A 13311-nucleotide genomic window follows, 5' to 3' on the forward strand; every position below is an offset into this window, starting at 1 on the left:
ATTGAAGAAATCTTGCATTCCTGGGATTAACCCCACTTGATCATGGTGCATGATCCTTTTAATGTGCTGTTGGATTTTGTTTGCTAGTATTTTGTTGAGGATTTTTGCATCTATGTTCATCAGTGATATTGGTCTGTAATTTTCTTTTTTTGTGAAATCTTTGTCTGGTTTTGGTGTCAGGGTGATGGTGTCCTCATAGAATGAGTTTGGGAGTATTCCCCCCTCTGTTATATTTTGGAAGAGTTTGAGAAGGATAGGTATTAGCTCTTCCCTAACTGTTTGATAGAATTCGCCTGTGAAGACATCTGGCCGTGGGCTTTTGTTTGTTGGAAGATTTGTAATCACAGTTTCAATTTCAGTGCTTATGATTGGTCTGTTCAAACTTTATATTTCTTTCTGGTTCACTTTTGGAAGGTTGTACTTTTCTAAGAATTTGTCCATTTCTTCCAGGTTGTCCTTTTTTTGGCATATAGTTGCTTGTAGTAGTCTCATGATCCTTTGTATTTCCGCAGTGCCAGTTGTTACGTCTACTTTTTCATTTCTAATTCTGTTGGATTGGGTGTTCTCCCTTTTTTTTCCTAATGAGTTTGGCCAATGGTTTATCAATTTTGTTAACCTTCTCAAATAACCAGATTTTTGTTTTACTGATCTTTGCTACTGTTTCCTTCATTTCTTTTTCATTTATTTCTCATCTGATCTTTATGAGTTCTTTCCTTCTGCTAACTTTGGGTTTTTTGTTCTTCTTCTCTAATTGCTTTAGGTGTAAGGTTAGGTTGTTTATTTGAGATGTTTCTTGTTTCTTGAGGTAGGATTGTGTTGCTATAAACTTCCCTCTTAGAACTGCTTTTGCTGTATCCCATAGGTTTTGGGTCATCGTGTTTTCATTGGCATTTTTTTCTAGGTATTATTTGATTTCCTCTGATTTGTTCAGTGATCTCTTGGTTATTTAGTAGTGTATTGTTTTGCCTCCATGTGTTTATATTTTTTACAGTTTTTTTTTCCTGTAATTGATATCTAGTCTCATAGTGTTGTGGTTGGAAAAGAAGCTTGATACAATTTCAATTTTCTTAAATTTACTGAGGCTTAATTTGTGACCAAAGATGTGATCTATCTTGAAGAATATTCCATGTGCACTTGAGAATAAATTGTATTCTGTTGTTATTGGAAGGAATGCCCTATAAATATCAATTAAGTCTGTCTGGTCTAATGTGTCTTTTAAAGCTTTTGTTTCCTTATTTCTTTTCTGTTTGGATGATCTGTCCATTGGTGTAAATGGGGTGTTTAATTCCCCTAGTATTATTGTGTTATTGTCTATTTTCCCTTTTATGACTGTTAGCATTGCCTCATGTATTGAGGTGCTCTTATGTTGGGTGCATAGATATTTACAATTGTTATATCTTCTTGGATTGATCCCTTGATTATTATGTAGTATCCTTCCTTGTCTCTTGTTATAGTCTTTATTTTAAAGTCTATTTTTTCTGGTATGAGTATTGCTACTCCAGCTTTCTTTTGATTTCCATTAGCATGGTATATATTTTTCCATCCCTTCACTTTCTGCCTGTATGTGTCTCTAGGACTGAAGTGGGTTTCTTGTAGACAGAATATGTATGGGTCTTGTGTTTGTAACCATTCAGCCAGTCTGTGTCTTTTGGTTGGAGCATTTAATCCATTTACATTTCAGGTAATTATTGATATGTATGTTCCTATTTGCATTTTCTTAATTGTTTTGTGGTTGTTTTTATAGGTCTTTCCTTTCTCTTGTGTTTCCTGCCTAGAGAAGGTTCCTTTAGCATTTGTTGTAAAGCTGGTTTGGTATTGTTGAATTCTCTTAATTTTTCCTTGTCTGTAAAGCTTTTAATTTCTATTTCAACATTGAATCTAAATGAGATCATTGCTGGTTAGAGTAATCGCGGTTGTAAGTTTTTCACTTTCATCACTTTAAATATATCCTGCCACTCCCTTCTGGCCTGAAAAGTTTCTGCTGAAAGATCAGCTGTTAACCTTATAGTGATTTCCTTGTATGTTATTTGTTGCTTTTCTCTTGCTGCTTTTAATATTTTTCTTTGTTTTTAATTTTTGTTAGTTTGATTAATATGTGTCTCGGTGTGTTTCTCCTAGGGTTTATCCTGTATGCAACTCTCTTCACTTCCTGTACTTGATTGACTAGTTCCTTTCCCATAATGGGGAACTTTTCGACTAGAATCTCTTGACATATTTTCTCAGACCCTTTCTTTTTTTCTTCTTCTTCTGGGACGCCTATAATTTGAATGCTGGTGCACTTATTGTTGTCCCGGAGGTCTCTGAGACTCTCCTCCGTTCTTTTCATTCTTTTTTCTTTATTCTTCTCTGTGGCAGTAACTTCGACCATTCTATCTTCCAGCTCACTTATCCTTTTTTCTGCCTCAGTTATTCTGCAATGATTCTTTCTAGAGTATTTTTAATTTCAGTTATGTGTTGTTCATTGCTGTTTGTTTGCTCTTTAGTTCTTTAGGTCGTTGTGAAACATTTTTTGTATTTTCTCTATTCTATTTCTGAGATTTTAGATCATCTTTACTATCATTTCTCTGAATTCTTTTTAAGGTAGTTTGCCTATTTCCTCTTCATTTATTTGGTCTTGTGGGTTTTTATCTTGCTTCTTTGCCTGCAAGATATTTCTCTGTCTTCTCATTTTGTTTAATTTACAGTATTTGAGGTCTCCTTTCCCTAGGCTGCAGGGTTGTAGTTCCTCTTGCATCTGTTCTCCGCCCCTGGTGGTGAGGTTAGTCCAGTGGCTTGCATAGGCTTCCTGATGGGAGGGACTGGTGACTGTTTTCTAGTGGGTTGAGCTGAGTCTTTTCCCTATGATGAGCAGGGCTGTGTCAGGTGGTTTGTTTTGGGATGTCTGTGAGCTTAGTATGACTTTAGGTATTCTGTGTGCTCATGGTTGGGTTTTGTTCCTGTCTTATTTGTTGTTTGGTGTGAGGTGTCCAGTGCTGGGACATTTGTGTGGACCCAGGTCTAGGATTCAGGTAGAGGCCTCCATGAGAGCTCTCAGCAATTAATCTTCCCTGGGGTCAGGAATTCTCTAGAGGTCCAGCATCCTGGACTTGGTGCTCCCACCCCAGAGCCTCAGGCCCAACTTTCAGTTGAGAAACCAAGACCCCACAAGTCACTTGTCCCAGCAATAAAGGGGATTAAAAAAAAAAAAGACTAACAAAACCCCAGAAAAATGGTAAAAAGTAAAATCAGACAAACAAAAACAGAAACAAGGAAACACACACACATGCAAAAGAAACAAAAAACAGAACCAAATAAAACAAAAAGCAAGAGAACAACCAGACAAACAGAAGAATGCAAAAATGAAATCAAACAATTGGAATCAAAACTAACAGAGACACAAAACCTAAAAACAAAACCAAAGCAGTGTGGCAACTGAAGAATAAAGCAGGGAAACAGAACAACTGATATAAATGATTAAAAAAATAAAATAAAAAGCGAAATAACACAGACCAATAGAAAAGCAAATTAGAAATGGAAATATAAAAGAATTTTAAAATATGTTCAAGAAAAAATAAGGGAAAAGAATACAGAACAACAGAAAAACAATGTAAAAAGAGAAATATATAAAAAAAAGAATAAAAAATGTGATAAAACATGAACATCCCAAAAGACCAAATAAAAAAAAAATACTAAAACAACAAAAAACAAAACAAACAAAAAGCCAGAACCAACAACAAAATGAATCAAAACACAATAAAATTAATAGTTATAATTATGTTTCCCTGGGGTCTCAGCTGTAAGTGTCTTTGCACATGCCTTGAGCCACAGCCCACCTCTGCCTCCCCAAGTGGTCTTCCTCTGCTTCTGGGCTAGTCTCTGGACCTGCTGTGGGCCCTGGGGCACCACTCAGACTCTGATGTGGCCCAATTCCTGCGTGTGCTTGCCCCCAAAGTCCACAGCTGCCAAAGCAAGACCATATTCATTTGTGGGAACACTCATTGTCTACTCAGATATTCCATAGACTCAGTGTCTAGCTGATCACAGGGATTTAATCTGGAGCTTGTGCAGCTGATGGAAAGATTTTCAATCCTCTTCCTTAGTCTCCCTGTTACTGGGGTTCAGCTTTGGTTTTATCCCCACCTCTCCCTGTGGTCCACCCACAGGAGTCTAGTCCTGAGGCTGCCTTGGAGCTCTTGAGTTTGCCCCAGTGAGGACAGGGCTCAGAGGTGGCATGACTGCTTGGATGGTGGGAGCCCTGGTGGCACCAAATGCACAAGGAAACCAGCAGCCTTGGATGTAAGAGATATGGCCCTAGTGAGGTCCTTTTTTGGTGCCTGGTGTAAGGTGCATGAGGGCCAGCCCTGGCTGGGCTGTTTCTAGCACCCAGCAACAGGCATGTGAGTGCCAGCCCTGAGAGGGCTTTTTCTATTGTTGGGTGACTGGCGTGTGAGAGCCAGCCCTGAGGGGGCCTTTTCTATTGCTTGGCAGCTGGCACATGAAAGCCAGCCATGAGAGGGCTTCTTTTATTGTCATCAGCAGGTGCCGACGTGTGGGGAGAGAGAGGCTACAATAGTGGCTCCTCTCCCTGTGTGTGACTCAGCAATAGAGCCTGCTTCCATGGCAGTCAGGTCTTCCTCTATAGGCATTCCCTGCTACAGATTTCCACCCTCCTGTCCCCTCGGTTCCTTTCCTCACAGCCAAAAGCAGTTTTTACTGCAGGCCTGTTCTCAAATCCCCACACTCCATCTCCCAGCTCCCTTGCAAACCTGTGAACACACGTCCCAGTCTGGGGCATGTAGGGCCACAGTACAGACCATCTGTGTATTTCTCACTCTGCCCCATCTCCCACAGATCGGTTGCTTCACCCTCTTCTGACTACCTCAGATACATCCCTTCTGTCCCAATCGATTTCCCTGACAGAGAGGGGGTTTCCACAAATTGGCGAATCCCTCCTCTGCTTCACCTTCCCTGCCCTGGGGTGTAGGTCCCATCCCTCTTCCTCACCTACACCTTCTACCTTCTTTTTTTCATCCTAACCCAGTTATGCAGGGATCTTTATAGTCCTTTCTGGTGTCCAAGGTCTTCAGCTAGTGTTCAGCCAGTGTTCTGTGAGAATTGTTACATCTGTAGATGTATTCTTGATGGATGTGTGGAGAGAGATGAATTCTACATCCTCCTACACCTCCACTGTGTTAACTCCTCTCTTTCTTATTCTCTTAGGTGGTAGTTTAGGTTGTTCATTTGACATTCTTCTTGTTTCTTGAGGAAGGTCTGTATTGCTATGAACTTCCCTTTTAGAATGGATTTGCTGTATCCCATAGATTTTTTTTTAACTTCTTTTTTAGAATATAATTGCTTTATAATGTTGTATTAGTTTCTGCTGTATAACAAAGTGAAGCAGATATACGTATACATATATCCTCATATTCCCTCTCTCTTACAGCTCCCTCCCACCCTCCCTATCCCCGCCTCTAGGTGGACACAAAGCACTGAGCTGATCTCATAGCAGTGCTATGGGACTGCTTCCCACTATCTATCTATTTTACATTTGGTAGTGTATATATGTCCATGCCACTCTCTCACTTCATCCCAGCTTACACTTCCCCCTCCTGTGTCCTTAAGTCCATTCTCTATATCTGCGTCTTTATTCCTGTCCTGCCCCTGGTTTGTTCAGAACCTCTTTTTTTTTTTTTTTAGATTCCATATATATGTAGTAGCATATGGTATATATTTTACTTTTTCTGACTTACTTTACTATGTATGTCAAGTCTCTAGGTCCATCCACCTCACTGCCAATAACTCAATTTCATTTCTTTTTATGGCTGAGCAATATTCCATTGTATATATGTGCCACATCTTCTTTATCCATTCATCTGTCGATGGACACTTAGGTTGCTTCCATATCCTGGCTACTGTAAATGGAGCTGCATTGAACATTGTGGTACATGACTTTTTTTGAATTATGGTTTTCCCAGCGTATAAGCCCAGTAGTGGGATTGCTGGGACATATGGTGGCTCTTTTTTAGTTTTTTAAGGAACCTCCAAACTGTTCTCCACAGTGGCTGTATCAATTTACATTCCCACCAACAGTGCAAGAGGGTTCCCTTTTCTCTGCACCATCTCCAGCACTTATTGTTTGTAGATTTTTTGATGATGGCCATTCTGACCAGTGTGAGGTGATACCTCACTGTAGTTTTGATTTGCATTTCTCTAATGATTAGTGATACTGAGCATCCTTTCATGTGTTTGTTGGCAATCTGGGTACCTTCTTTGGAGAAATGTCTATTTAGGTCTTTGCCCATTTTTTTGATTGGGTTCTTTGTTTTTTTGATATTGAGCTGCATGAGCTGCTTGTATATTTTGGAGGTTAATCCTTTGTCAGTTGCTTTGTTTGCAAATTTTTTCTCCCATTCTCAGGGTTGTGTTTTCGTCTTGTTTATGGTTTCCTTTGCTATACAAAAGCTTTTAAGTTTCATTAGATCCCATTTGTTTATTTTTGTTTATATTTCCATTTCTCTAGGAGGTGGGTCCAAAAGGATCTTGCTGTGATGTATGTCATAGAGTGTTCTGCCTATGTTTTCCTCTAAGAGTTTTAGAGTGTCTGGTCTTACATTTAGGTCTTTAATCCATTTTGAGCTTATTTTTGTGTACGGTGACATGCAGTGTTCTAACTTCATTCTTTTACATGCAGCTCTCCAGTTTTCCCAGCACTAATCATTGAAGAAGTTATCTTTTCACCATTGTATATTCTTTCCTCCTTTATCAAAGATAAGGTGACCATATGTGTGTGGGTTTATCTCTGGGCATTGTATCCTGTTCCAGTGATCTATATTTCTGTTTTTGTGCAAGTACCATACTGTCTTGATTACTGTAGCTTTGTAGCATAGTCCAAAGACAGGGAGCTTGATTGCTCCAGCTCCGTTTTTCTTTCTCAAGATTTCTTTGACTATTCGGGATCTTTTGTGTTACCATACAAATTGTGAAATTTTTTGTTCTAGTTCTGTGAAAAATGTCATTGGTGGTTTGATAGGGATTGCATTGTATCTAGACTGCTTTGGGTAGTATAGTCGTTTTCACAATGTTGATTCTTCCAATCCAAGAACATGGTATATCTCTTCAACTATTTGTATCATTTTAAACTTCTTTCATCAATGTCTTGTAGTTTTCTGCATACAGGTCTTTTGTCTAATTAGGTAGGTTTATTCCTAGGTATTTTATTCTTTTTGTTGCAATGGTAAATGGGAGTGTTTCCTTAATTTCTCTTTCAGATATTTCATCATTAGTGTATAGGAATTCAAGATATTTCTGTGCATGTATTTTGTATCCTGCTACTTTACCAAATTCACTGATTAGCTCTAGTTGTTTTCTGGTAGAGTCTTTAGGATTCTCTATGTATAGCATCATGTCATCTGCAAACAGTGACAGTTTTCTTACTTCTTTTCTGATTTAAATTCCTTTTATTTCTTTTCCTTCTCTGATGGTTGTGGCTAAAACTTCCAAAACTACGTTGAATAATAGTGGTGAGAGTGGGCAACCTTGTCTTGTTCCTCATCTCAGTGGAAATGGTTTCAGTTTTTCACCATTTAGAACGATGTTGGCTGTGGGTGTCTCATATATGGCCTTTATTATATTGAGGTAAGTTCCCTATACGCCAATTTTCTGGGGGGTTTTATCATAAATGTGTGTTGAATTTTGTTCAAAGATTTTTCTGCATCTATTGAGATTATCATATGGTTTTTATCCTTCAATTTGTCAATATGGCTTATCACATTGATTGATTTGTGTATATTGAAGAAATCTTGCATTCCTGGGATTAACCCCACTTGATCATGGTGCATGATCCTTTTAATGTGCTGTTGGATTTTGTTTACTAGTATTTTGTTGAGGATTTTTGCATCTATGTTCATCAGTGATATTGGTCTGTAATTTTCTTTTTTTGTGAAATCTTTGTCTGGTTTTGGTGTCAGGGTGATGGTGGCCTCGTAGAATTTTTTTGGGAGTGTTCCACCCTCTGCTATATTTTGGAAGAGTTTGATAAGGATAGGTGTTAACCCATCTCTAAATGTTTGATAGAATTCGCCTGTGAAGCCATCTGGTCCTGGGCTTTTTTTGTTGGAAGGTTTTTAATCATAGTTTCAATTTCAGTGCTTGTGATTGGTCTGTTTATATTTTCTATTTTTTCCTGGTTCAGTCTCGGAAGGTTGTGTTTTTCTAAGAAAGTGTCCATTTCTTCCAAGTTGTCCATTTTGTTTTATATAGTTGCTTATAGTACTCTCTCATGATCCTTTGTATTTCTGCAGTGTCAGTTGTTACTTCTACTTTTTCATTTCTAATTCTATTGATTTGAGTCTTCTCCCTTTTTTTCTTGATGAGTCTGGTTAGTGGTTTATCAATTCTATTAATCTTCTCCAAGGACCAGCTTTTAGTTTTATTGATCTTATATACTGTTTCCTTCATTTCTTTTTCATTTATTTCTGATCTGATCTTTATGATTTCTTTCCTTCTGCTAAATTTTGTGTTTTTTTTTGTTCTTCTTTCTCTAATTGCTTTGGGTGTAAGGTTAGGTTGTTTATTTGAGATATTTCTTGTTTCCTGAGGTAGGATTGTATTGCTATAAGCTTCCCTCTTAGAGATGCTTTTGCTGCATCACAAAAGTTTTAGGTCATGGTGTTTTCATTGTCATTTGTTTCTAAGTAATTTTTTTATTTCCTCTTTGATTTCTTCAGTGGTCTCTTGGTTATTTAATAGCGTTTTGTTTAGCCTCCATGTGTTTGTATTTTTTAGAGACTTTTTCCTGTAATTGATATCTAGTCTCATAGTGCTGTGGTCGGAAAATATACTTGATACAATTTCAATTTTCTTAAATTTACCAAGGCTTGATTTGTGACCCAAGATATGATCTATCCTGGAAAATATTCCATGAGCACTTGAGAAGAAAGTATATTCTGTTGATTTTGGATGTAATGTCCTATAAATATCAATTATGTCCATCTTTTTTAATGTGTCATTTACAGCTTGTGTTTCCTTGTTTATTTTTATTTTGGATGATCTGTCCATTGGTGAAAGTAGGGAGTTAAAGTCCCCAACTAATATTGTCGTACTGTCGATTTCCCCTTTTATGGCTGTTAGCATTTGCCTTGTGTATTGAGGTGCGCCTCTGTTGGGTGCATAAATATTTACAATTGTTCTATCTTCTTCTTGGATTGATCCTTTAATCATTATGTAGTGTCTTTCTTTGCCTCTTGTCTTTATTTTAAAGTCTATTTTGTCTGATATGAGAACTACTACTCAAGCTTTTTTTGATTTCCATTTGCATAAAATATCTTTTTTCGTCCCCTCACTTTCAGTCTGTATATGTCCCTAGGTCTGAAGTGGGTCCCTTGTATACAGCATATATACGGTCTTGTTTTTGTATCCATCCAGCTAGTCTATGCCTTTTGGTTGGAGCATTTAATCCATTTACATTTAAGATAGTTATCGATATGTCTGTTCATATTACCTTTTTCTTAATTGCTTTGGGTTTGTTATTGTTGGTCTTTTCCTTCTCTTGTGTTTCCTCCCTAGAGAAATTCCTTAAGATTTGTTGTAAATGTGGTTTGGTGGTGCTGAGTTCTCTTAGCTTTTTCTTGTATGTAAAGTTTTAATTTCTCCATCGAATCTGAATGAGATCCTTTCTGGGTAGTGTAATCTTGGTTTTAGATTTTGCACTTTCATCACATTAAATATGTCCTGCCACACCCGTCTGGGTTGTTGAGTTTCTGCTGAAAGTTTAGCTTTTAACCTTATTGGGACTCCCTTGTAGGTTATTTGTTGCTTTTCCCTTGCTGCTTTTACTGTTTTTTCTTTGTATTTAATATTTGATAGTTTGATTAATATGTGTCATGGCGTTTTCTCCTTTGGTTTATCCTGTATAGGACTCTTTGCACTTCCTGGTATTGAATGATTATTTCCTTTCCCAAGTTAGGGAAGTTTTCAACTATAATCTCTTCAAATATTTTCTCAGTCCCTTTCTTTTTTTCTTCTTCTGGGACCATTAAAATTCAAATGTTGGTGCATTTAATGTTTTCCCAGAGCTTTCTGAGACTGTCCTCAATTCTTTTCATAATTTTTTAATTTATTCTGCTCTGCTGTAGTTATTTCCACTATTTTATCTTCCAGGTCACTTATCCTTTGTTCTGCCTCATTTATTCTGCTATTGATTCCTTCTAGAGAGTTTTTAATTTCATTTATTATGTTGTTCATCATTGTTTGTTTTATCTTTAGTTCTTTTAGGTCCTTGTTAAACATTTCTTTTATTTTCTCCATTCTATTTCCTAGATTTTAAATCATCTTTACCATCATTACTCTGAATTCTTTTTCAGGTAGACTGCCTATTTCCTCTTCATTTGTTTGGTCTGGTGGGTTTTTCCTTGCTCCTTCATCTGCTGTGTATTTCTCTGTCTTTTCATTTTGCTTAAATTACTGTGTTTTGGGTCTCCTTTTCACAGGTTGCAGGTTCATAGTTCCCGTTGTTTTGGGTGTCTGCCCCCAGTGGGTAAGGTTGGTTCAGTCGCTTGTGTAGGCTTCCTGGTGGAGGGAACTGGTGTTTGTGTTCTGGTGGATGAGCCTCCACCTTGTCTTTATGGTGGGCAAGACTGTGTCTGGTGTTGTGTTTTGGGGTTTCTGTTAACTTATTATGATTTTAGGCAGCCTCTCTGCTAATGGGTGGGGTTGTGTTCCCATCTTACTGGTTGTTTGACATGGCATTTCCAGCACTGGAGCTTGCTGGTCATTGAGTGGAGCTGGGTATTAGTGCTGAGATGGAGTTCCTCTAGGAGAGCACTCACCAATTGTTATCATGTGGGGTCGGGAGGTCTCTGATAGACCAATGTCAGAACTCAGCTCTTGCTCTTCAGAGGCTCAGGCCTGACACCCAGCCAGAGCACCAAGACCCTGTCAGCCACACAGCTCAGAAGAAAAGGGAGAAAATAAAAAGAGAGAAAGAAAGAAAAATAAAATAAAGTTATTAAAATAAAAAAGTATTATTAAAAATAAAAAAAATAATTTAAAAAAGGAAGGAAGAAGGGAGGAAACAAACCAATAAACAAATCCACCAATTATAACAAGCACTATAAAGCTATACTAAAAAAAGACAGTAAAAGGACATACAGAACTCTAGGACAAATGGTAAAAGCAAACCTATACAGACAAAATCACACAAAGACGCATGAACACACACACTCACAAAAAGAGATAAATGAAAAAACTATATATATATATAAATAGAGCAACAAAATCAATAAGCAATTCTACCAATTATAATAAACTCTAAATACTAAGCAAAGATAAACATAAAACCAGAAACAAATAGATGCAGAAAGCAAACCCCATGTCTACAGGTGCTCTCAAAGTCTACCGCCTTAATTTTGGGATGATTCATTGTCTATTCAGGTATTCCACACATGCAGGGTACATCAAATTTATTGTGAAGATTTAATCTGCAGCTCCTGAGGCTGCTTGGAGAAATTTCCCTTTCTTTTCTTTGTGTGCACAGCTCCTGGGGTCCAGCTTTGTATTGGGCCCTGCCTCTGCATGTAGGTCACCCTCTGGTGTATATTCTTCGCCCAGACAGGAGGGGGTTAAAGGAGAGACTGATTAAGGGGCTCTGGCTCACTTAGGCCAGTGGGAGGGAGGGCTACTTAATGCAGGACGAGCCTGCGGTAGCAGAGGCTGACATGACATTGCAACAGCCTGAGGTGCACCTTGTGTTCTCCTGGGTAAGTTGTCCCTGGATCACAGGACCCTGGCAGTGGTGGGATGCACAGGCTCCTGGAAGGGGAGATGTGGTGTAACCTGTGCTTGCACACAGGCCTCTTGGTGGCTGCAGCAACAGCCTTAGTATCTTATGCACATTTCTGGTGCCCGTGCTGATAGCTGTGGCTCACGCCCATCTCTGGATGTTTAAATCTCTGCTTGTTTAAGCAGTTCTCTGATACCCTTCTCCTCGTGCACCCCGAAACAATGCTCTCTTGCCTCTTAGGCAGTTCCAGACTTTTTCCTGGACTCCCTCCTGGCTAGCTGTAGCACACCAGCCCTCTTCAGGCTTGTTCATGCAGCCCACCCCAGTCCTCTCCCTGGGATCTGACCTCCAAAGCCCGAGCCTCAGTTCCCAACCCCCACTCTCCCCAGTGGATGAGTAGACAAGCCTCTCAGGCTGGTGAGTGCTGGTCAGCACCGATCCTCTGTGTGGGAATCTCTCCACTTTGTCCTCTGCATCCCTGTTGCTGCACTCTCCTCCATGGCTCTGAAGCTTCCCCCCACCCACCCCCGTCTCCACCAGTGAAGGGGCTTCCTAGTGTGGAAAGCCTTCACGGCTCCCTCCCCAAAGTCCCATCCCTACTCTTCTGTCTCTGTTTTTTTCTTTTTTCTTTTGCTCTACCCAGGTAGGTGGGGAGTTTTTTGCCTTTTGGGGAGTCTGAGGTCTTCTGCCAGCATTCAGTAGGTATTCTGTAGGAGTTGTTCCACATGTAGATGTATTTTTGATCTCTATGTCTTACTCCTCCGCCATCTTGAAAGTCCTCCACTGTATCCCATAAATTTTGTAAGGTTGTGTTTTCATTTTCATTTGTCTTGAGGTATTTTCTGATTTCTTCTTTGATTTCATCATTGACTCCTTGGTGTTTTAATAATGTATTGTTTAGTCTACATGGGTTTGTTCTTTTCCCGTTTTTCTTTCTGTGGTTGTTTTACAGTTTCATAACATTGTGGTCAGAAAAGATGCTTGAAATAATTTCTATCCTCTTAAATTTGTTGAGGTTTGGTTTGTGACATAGTATGTGGTCTATCTTAGAAAATGTTCCATGTGCACTTGAAAATAATGTGTATTCTATGGGGTTTTTTTTGGATATAGCATCCTATAGATGTCAATTAAGTCCAACTGGTCTATTGAGTCATTTAGGACCTTTGTTGCCATATTTATTTTCTGTCTGGAAGATCTGCCCATTGATGTCAGTGGGGTGTTAAAGTCTCCTATTATTATTGTACTCTTGTCCATTTCTACCTTTGTGTATGTTAGTATTTGTTTTACATATTCAGGTGCTCCTATATTGTGTGCATATATGCTAAGGAGTGTAATATCCTCTTCTTGTATTGATCCCCTTATCATTATACAATGTCCTTCTTTGTCTTTCTTTACGGTCATTGTTTTAAAGTCTATTTTGTCTGATATGTGTGTTGCTATCCCTGCTTTCTTCTCATTTCCATTTGCATGAAAAAAAAATCTCTTTCCATCCCCACACTTTCAATCTGTGTGTTTCTTTCATCCTGAAGTGAGTCTCTTGTAGGCAGAATATT

General features: G+C 38.7%; 1 protein-coding gene across 1 annotated transcript in view; it reads left to right on the forward strand.

The window, feature by feature from the left end:
• KHDRBS2 (KH RNA binding domain containing, signal transduction associated 2) overlaps positions 1-13311 on the forward strand; it is a 721197-nt gene that overhangs the window by 578387 nt on the left and 129499 nt on the right. The window lies entirely within an intron of this gene.

Source organism: Balaenoptera musculus, chromosome 11 (genome assembly GCF_009873245.2).
Source record: "Balaenoptera musculus isolate JJ_BM4_2016_0621 chromosome 11, mBalMus1.pri.v3, whole genome shotgun sequence".
Classification (NCBI taxonomy): domain Eukaryota; kingdom Metazoa; phylum Chordata; class Mammalia; order Artiodactyla; family Balaenopteridae; genus Balaenoptera; species Balaenoptera musculus.